Below are 8,279 nucleotides of genomic sequence, written 5' to 3' on the forward strand. Positions count from 1 at the left end.
ATTTTATAAGTAAAACAGGATTTATCACTGGCTGTTTCAATATCATACAATTATTACGGTTTAGTCACTTGGGTTCTGTAAGGAATCTCTGAATGTTTCGTTGTGTGAAGCCTGGGTTATATACAGCCCCCTAATGATATCATGCATCGCCTTATATCCTCCACAGTGATTCACCCAATCAGGTTCTCTTTGCTTTGTTAGTTTTTCTCTTTTCTAATCTGTCTTTCTTATCACTGCTATCCCTCGTGCATGGCTTGCTCTTATCCTGCTCTTAAATCTTCTAGCCAGAATTAGTAACTTTGGGGAAGATACGAGCGGATTAGCTTTATTTTGTCTCTCTTCCTCTGGTGTCCTGAGATTCCTGCTGACACTTGTATTGATTTCCATTTCATCAAGCTAAGACTCTCTTCATGTCCTAACGGCAAATAATGGCTTGGGTTTTGCAATATTCCTAGAGGAAAAGAAGAGTGATGAGCCATAAAGGCCAATTTTTTTTAAGTTAATGGTTTAAAGTTTAAAAAAAAAAAATTAAGATATTTGTAGCAAATCAGACTTCAGGCTTTTTGGTTTGATTGTAACTGATGAAGTTTCTCATGTTTGGTCTCTGGATCAGTCTTGAACTCAGGGTCTTTCTACTCACTCAATTTATTCCAATCAAATATGGTTCAGTTTTCCTTTTTCCCCTCTTTGTCCCCAAAAGAGAAATGATGCTGTAAATGACTATTATAGCAGTTCATCATTCACTTGTCTGGAAATCATTTGGCTGTCATGGACAACCACAGCATTACACTCCTCATTAAAAACTGTCTCCCTGTTTTTCTCAAATACAACACATCCAGAGCCTGATCATTAGCTATTAAACTTAATTGGGAGAAGAAGAACCAACATGCTCACATTATGGGGATGTGGTGACCTAGTGGTTAAGGTATTCTTCTACTAATTGGAAGTTTTTGAGTTTGAATCCGAGGACCACCAAGCTGCCACTGCTGAACCCCTAAGCAAGACCCACAATCCTCAATTGCGCAGTTGTATAAATGTATGTCACTCTGGTTAAGGGTGTCTGCCATGTTCATAATAATTTACCAATATTTTTCCTGGACAGATTTTTACAAAAGAGTTTGACATTGTGGCGTGGAAACAGGGTGAATTATGTTACCTTCTCACAGCTTTAGAGTTTAATCCTGAGCTCAGGTTCTTGTCTGTCTAGAGTTTCACTTTTTTCCCACACCCCTATCCACTTGGATTTCCTCTGGGTTTTTCCAATTTCATCTGACTGTCCAAATACAGGTAGTCAGATTAGCTAGGATAAGTTGCTTCAAGGTGTGCATGAGTGTGTGAATGTGTGTCCCTTCGACATCCCATCTAGGGTGACATCTCCCACCTTGCACCCAATTTTACCATTACAGTCTCCACAAAAAGCCATTACTGCAGTTACTGAAGCAGTTACTGAAGTTTATAAAGCAGTTTGATTATTGTGCTTCACAATTTTTTTTTTGTAATATTGAGATTTTACAGTCAGAAGTATTAAAACAAAATAGGACTTTTCAGATAACAAGACTGCTTTTGTTTAACTTAGACATCATCTTCTTCCCTTTCTTTAGCATGTAACATATAATATACGTCTTTTATAGTCTTCTAGTTCCAAACATTCAAATATAATATATTTATACTATTTGCTATTTATGCTCTCACCTTCTTTCTCAGCCTGACTGTCAGTCATCAGTACTGCGAAGGGACTGGCTTTAAATTCTTTCCTCCCTCGTCTCCTCTTCTACCTCTCGATAACCGAGTACCATATTTCACCTATAGTCACAAGCAAAAATCAGTTGCTTGAGAAATGCAAGTCACTTAATAATGATGTGTGAAATGTTTGTGTTTCGCTCAGATATTGGCACAACATGCCTTAAATGAAAGGAAATCTATCAGGGAGAGAGCGGTACAGCTTGTGCTGCTTCTTCGGCTGTTGGTTGGCTTGTTTGTGTGGAACAAGGGTCAGCGCAGGTCGATAGATCTATCTAATAAAGTTACAGAGGGTCTGGCTTACAGCACCAAGCACCTGTCTAATGAGCAGTCAGGGAGAGAGCATCACCTTTCACAACAGGAATTCAGAGTTCTGTGTTTTAGACAGTGATTAAAAAAATTCAAGTTTAAATGCATGTTCTGAATATAAAGGAAATGCAGGCTTAAAGGAAAAGCCATATGAAAATTAGAAGAAAACAATTATGTTGTGTCAGGGATATTTATATATTTAACATTGAAGTACTCATGTTTTGAAGCCTATCTTTATTTAATGGTATGCAAATCCAAATTTAATTGCTTAATTAATTCAAATGAAAATGCTTGATTGAGTTTGAAAGTTTAGAAGGAAATGTCCATAGAGTGTCCATAAATGACTAAAATATAGAATTGCCTGTGTTTCTGTTCATTATTCTTCTTAAGCTATGTGTTTCAGCTTGGTTTCTTTACCAGTGAAGGATGTTAAAGCTGCAGACAGCTTAGTGTGCTTCAGTGCACTCAGTGGCACACACACACACACACACACACACACACACACACACACACACACACACACACACACACACACACACACACACACACACACACACACACAGAGAGAGAGAGAGAGAGAGAGAGAGAGAGAGAGAGAGAGAGAGAGAGAGAGAGAGAGAGAGAGTGAGAGAGAGAGAGAGAGAGAGAGAGAGAGAGAGAGAGAGAGAGATACATATTCTGTAAATTAAATTAATATATCTCCAGTAGTGATCTAAAGGAACTGTAGAATCTCACTCTTTTTTCACTTTTTTTTATGTATTTTTTGCCATATCATTAAAAAGATGGAATGTTTATCCTTAAGATGTTGTCCACTGTAATTGGTAACATTTCTCTCTCCTAATTCTGAAAAGCATGAGTGAAGCATTTATGCTCCCCTTCCATGCCTGAGAAGGGGAGCTTGGTCGCTGCAATATACCTTGTGTGTGTGTGTTTCATTAAATGAAAGATCAGCCCTGACTCAAAAATTCTACTTATCTGAAACATGTACAACATTTGAATGATCAAAAATCCTTGATGCATGCTTTGATTGAATTTTATTAGTTACTTTTGAATTACTTTTTTACTTTAAGTTTATTTTAAAGAAACTTAAGCAGCAAATGTTCTTCCAGACTCTTTATGTGGCAAATTACTAAAAGAAAATCTGTGCCCATGATTTGCTCTAGGGGCATTTTGTTAGCATGATTTAAATTTCTTTTGTCCATTTAGAAGGAAGAGTCATCACAAATCGATACAAAGTTCTACTGTTACCTGAACACCTTAATCATATGGTGAAACATTTTTGTTCTGATAGGAGTGGACTCTTCCTGGATGTCTCTGCCCCCAGTCAACAGACAATATTACACAATAAATTGTTACTGTAGGATGAAAATTATGTCATATGCTTTGACCTTCATAAATCAACAGAACACAACCCAGTTGAACACCTATGTGAAATTTTTGGTGCCGTGCGTCATAGACTGTCATCAAAACACAATTTGGTACAATATCTTTCAGAAGAAATATATGAAAAGGTACAAAAGTAAAAGTTAGGGTTAGGTATAAACATGTTTTTCTATATAGTTCAGCCTTTATTATTTGTAGTAACTAACTGTTTTACGCTACTAGTATGTAACTAACATTTGACCAGATTGACCTGTGTTCTCCAGGCTGTTATCTGCTCAGATAAAACTGATTGTTCAGCACTGGTCATTGTGCAAGTGCTAAAATTTTGTGGGACTAAATTCTTCCCAAAAATCTTCTTATAATCATCGCAGCATAACATGGAGCTTGTATCACAACAGTGGGCTGCCTTAAATCCTATGCTATATTTTATATGTACAACGGTTGAACACATGTATTTCTAACATTAAAAGACACAGCAGTCCCTTGTCTACTCAGTACAAGCACTAAACACATTCCAGACACTCAAAGTCACATGCTGTCTATCAATTCCCTAAGGCTAAGGGAGCTGTCTTCCCTCTCCGCCTATAAAATCTCCAATTATTGCAGAATATAACTGTAAGTGCTGTCCAGTGTCTCTTAGAAAGCTCAAGCATTCTTTTATCAATGCTGGTGGCACTGATGGCAGAAGAAGCCTTGGGTTTATGAAATATATTAAAGAAGTCTCAGATCACCCTGCAGATCAAGGAGAAAATTACTTTCCTCTCTGCTGTGTAGGTGTGGGTATTTTGTTGCCTTTTTGGTGCCAATCTTAAAAGTACATTTTTACTTTTTTACTACATTTATAAAATCTAGAATGAGTGTGCATGTGTGTGATGTATGATTTTGTGCCTTTATACACTTTTAAATTTATGTGCATGACTGTGATCCTCATGCCTGCTTTACTATGGCAGAAAAGGTCAGACTCATTCACGCCTTCAAATCAGCCTCTCATTATTATACAATATGAAAATAAGCGCCTAATCTGTCTGACTACTGAAGCACAGGCCACACATCTGTGCCTGTTTGATATCATCATCAGACAGCACATTTAGTATTGCTAAGCCACACCAGAATGTTAAGCAAAAATTTTGCATTTTTGCACTTTAGGATATTGTAAGGTGTGGGAATATATAAATTCTGTTCTTAGGAAATAAGTTTATTATAAATGACTCATTCCTGTCATACTTTATACAGTGTGGTTGTTGATGTTGTTGTTCTTTCGGCTGCTTCCTGTCCGGGGTTTCCTCAGCCCTCACATTTATTATCTGGGTTTGACAATGGCATTGAGTGTTAACTCTTCATATACTGTGTTGCTGAATACAACATATCACAAATGAAAAATACTGCAACTGAAAAATGCATAAAAATACAAAGCTAAATTTTGTGTATATAATTGAATAATTAGAATTGAATATAATTGTTATTGTTCTGGTAAATGACTCTAACACTAGGTACAATTCAGATACAGAACTACCACCCTGCCTTTCTGCACTAGATCACAATTACTTTGTTTTAGTGGCATTGTCTTAACTAGTGCTATATGATCAAAGCTGCTTTGCCTTTTAGCTAGCATGAAAATTGCTATTTAGCTGAACACACAGGCTCAAGTACTATAATCTTTGTGAATTACTTTAGATTTTGTTGTGAGTAAAATTGCAACTACTTGCTAGCTACACAAACTCTGTGTGAGCCTGTTTTCAATCCTTCTTGTTACATGATAGTTACTGCCTCAATCGTACACTAGCTTATATTACTGCTGTCATGTTTTACATATTTACATACAGTATTATTTTAAGGTTTCTTTTAACAAGCAGCTAAAGTAGTGCTTTAGTTTGTGCTTTCAAGCTAAATCAGATGTCACAAACCAAACAGTAGTATTTACATAATAGGTCTGCACAGTGGTGTAGCACTGCTCCAGCTCCATTTCACAGCTCCAGGGTCAGCCGTGTAATCATAAGGTCAGATTACTTTCACATGATCCTTATATGTACATGGCCTAAATTTCCCCTATATGTGAATTAATGTGTGAATGTGTGTGCATGATGCTGTACAATGGCCTTGTGGCCCATTCAGGGGTATTCCCACCTCATATCCAGTGACCAGGATAAAATACTGAGGATAAATGAAAGAAAAGTATGTTTTATATAGTGTTAAAAGATTAAGGACTAAGTCTAGGTGGAAAGGTGGAGATAACCTCTTAAAAATTGGTTATGTTTTGTTCACATTTGTGTTCAGAGATTCAGGTCTGCTCATTATAGCTGTTTTACGAGTTGTTGACACTTAATATTCATTTGTTTGGACTGCACTGGTAAATGTGCTAATTAATGAATCACTAGGCTACAAACTGAAGTGAATTGGCACCAGCATATCTGAACAACATTAAACAATCAAATGACTTGCCCTCATTTCACTCTGTTTCTCTCATAATGAAGGAGAGTGATGTTGGCTACATTCGAGCTAACATAGCAGAAACAGACCATTTCCCTGAAGGCAGTGGTGCTGCAGATAAAATCTCTCTCTGTGCCTGGTCTTGTCTTGCTGTTGGAAAGTCAGGTCTGCTATCACAGCCATCACCAGGCTCTCAGTGTACGAAGTTTAACAGCCTTCAGTTGCGGCAAACAGTTTTCCATGGTACAACATCACAGTGATTGTACGCCACAGTTCATTTCACGTAGATTCGAAATAGATTTTTACTACTGCTCTGCAAGCAACAAAACCTAAAATCTAAAGGGGTTAGAAAGTGAAGTACTGTGAAAAAGATTTTTTTTTTTGCATGTTTGTCACACTTAATTGATATAGATCATGCAACTTTTTATTATTTTATTTCTATTATAAAATATATATTAAATTATATTTCATTTTTATTAATATAAAAACAAAGATAACCCGAGTAAATACAAAATGCAGTTTTTAAATGATGTTGTAGTTATTAATTCGGATCATGGTCCAGCTGCATAACACAGTACTGTATGTAGACCTTCCAAACTTTTGTCTCATCAGTTCACAGAATTTTTGTCTAAAAGTCTTAATTACCAAGATGTTTTTTGGCAAATGTGAGATGTAACTCTCCCACGGATATCATTTTTGCCCAGTCTCTTTCTTCTTGTTAAATCATGAACACTGACCTCAACTGAAGCAAGTGAAGCCTGAAGTTATTTAGATGTTGTTCTGGGTTCTTTTATGAGCTACTAGATGAGTTGTCTTGTAGTAATTTTGGTAGGCCAGTCACTCCTGGGAAGGTTCACCACTGTTCCAAGTTTTCTCCACAGTGGTTCACTGGAAAGCCTTAGAAATGGCTTTGTAACCCTTTCCAGACTGATGTTCATGAATTCCTTTAGATCATAATGTGTTGCATTTTAAGATCTTTTAGCATGCTTCACTTTGGCAGACAGGTTTGATCTAAGTGATTTCTTGATTCAACAGGTCTGGCAGAAATCAAGCCTGGGTGTGGTAAGTGATATTTAACTCAGTTTGACTCAGTTATTCACAGTTCAATTATGATTTACTTTTTCATATAGGACCAGGTAGGTTTGTACAGCTTTTGCCTTTTAATAAATGAAATCATCATTTAAAAACTGGATTTTGTATTTACTCAGGTTATAAAATACGCATTGTGAGAATGAGCAATAAGAATGAAGTATGGCTTATTTTTATGTTACATAAAGTGCTAATTAGATTAAATAAAAAACATAAAAATGACCATTTGATATGAGACATAATTGGTATTTGAACATGCCTCACTTTTTGTATTTATTCTCATATATTAATAAGCAACAGAGATATAGTGAGAGGAAAGAGTGCAGAGGCACTCTGGGAGAGCCGGTGCTTAATAGTCTGTCTGCCTGGCAATAATTCACATGCTGGAGCTTGACAGGGATCTGCACTCTGCAATTCATCTTCATTTTAATTGAAAACATTTTGTGTTTGGTGTTTCACAGAATTAATAAAGCAAAACCCCTGAGGAGTTTGGTCTTAAACTAATTGATGGATCCAGAACCAGGTGTGTGTGTGTGTGTGTGTGTGTGTGTGTGTGTGTGTGTGTGTGTGTGTGTGTGTGTGTGTGTGTGTGAGAGAGAGAGAGAGAGAGAGAGAGAGAGAGAGAGAGAGAGAGAGAGAGAGAGAGCTCAATTGATATGAACTCGCCAGACTATAAACAAATGTGTTTTCTTAAAAGTGTCTTAAAACTAAAGCATGGTTTGTTTCCAAAGGGGATAATTTCATTCCCATTGTCAGCGGGGATCTGAAGACTCCATGTACTGCTCACAGAGTTCAGAGCTGAATTACTGATATCTCATCTGAAGTTAGGCGTATAGAACACTCTCTTTCTCCACAGGACTGCTGTGTTTGTCCAACCTGAAGTCCACAAACGATTCAGTGTTGTCAAAGCTGTACAAAAAGAACCCCACAGTTTTGGTTTAAATGCCACTGTTAGTCACATGCAGTCTTTTCAATGCTGGTCAGTGCTGTATTTTCTTCAAATTATATTTGTAATTATTTTTAAAAATTTATTTTGTAATTGTCTTTTATTTTACAGATGCAAATGGTACATTCATTGCCCATGCATTGTTGTGACTTGTGGCAGTTAAATTTACTCAATCTTTAACATATAGGCTCATAGTACACCATCAAACCCAAATGCAGGCTTGTGATAGGAAGATGTTCTTTTGGCTCACTGATCTTTTACCGAATACTCTAGAAAATGTCCGGTCACAGTGACATAGTGTTCAAGCACCTCTCCAGTTCCACAAGCAAGATTACGTTATTATTACGATAAGTTATTATTTCTAACAAGAGATGAGCACAGTAAC

This window comes from Tachysurus fulvidraco, chromosome 2 (genome assembly GCF_022655615.1).
Source record: "Tachysurus fulvidraco isolate hzauxx_2018 chromosome 2, HZAU_PFXX_2.0, whole genome shotgun sequence".
Lineage (NCBI taxonomy): Eukaryota > Metazoa > Chordata > Actinopteri > Siluriformes > Bagridae > Tachysurus > Tachysurus fulvidraco.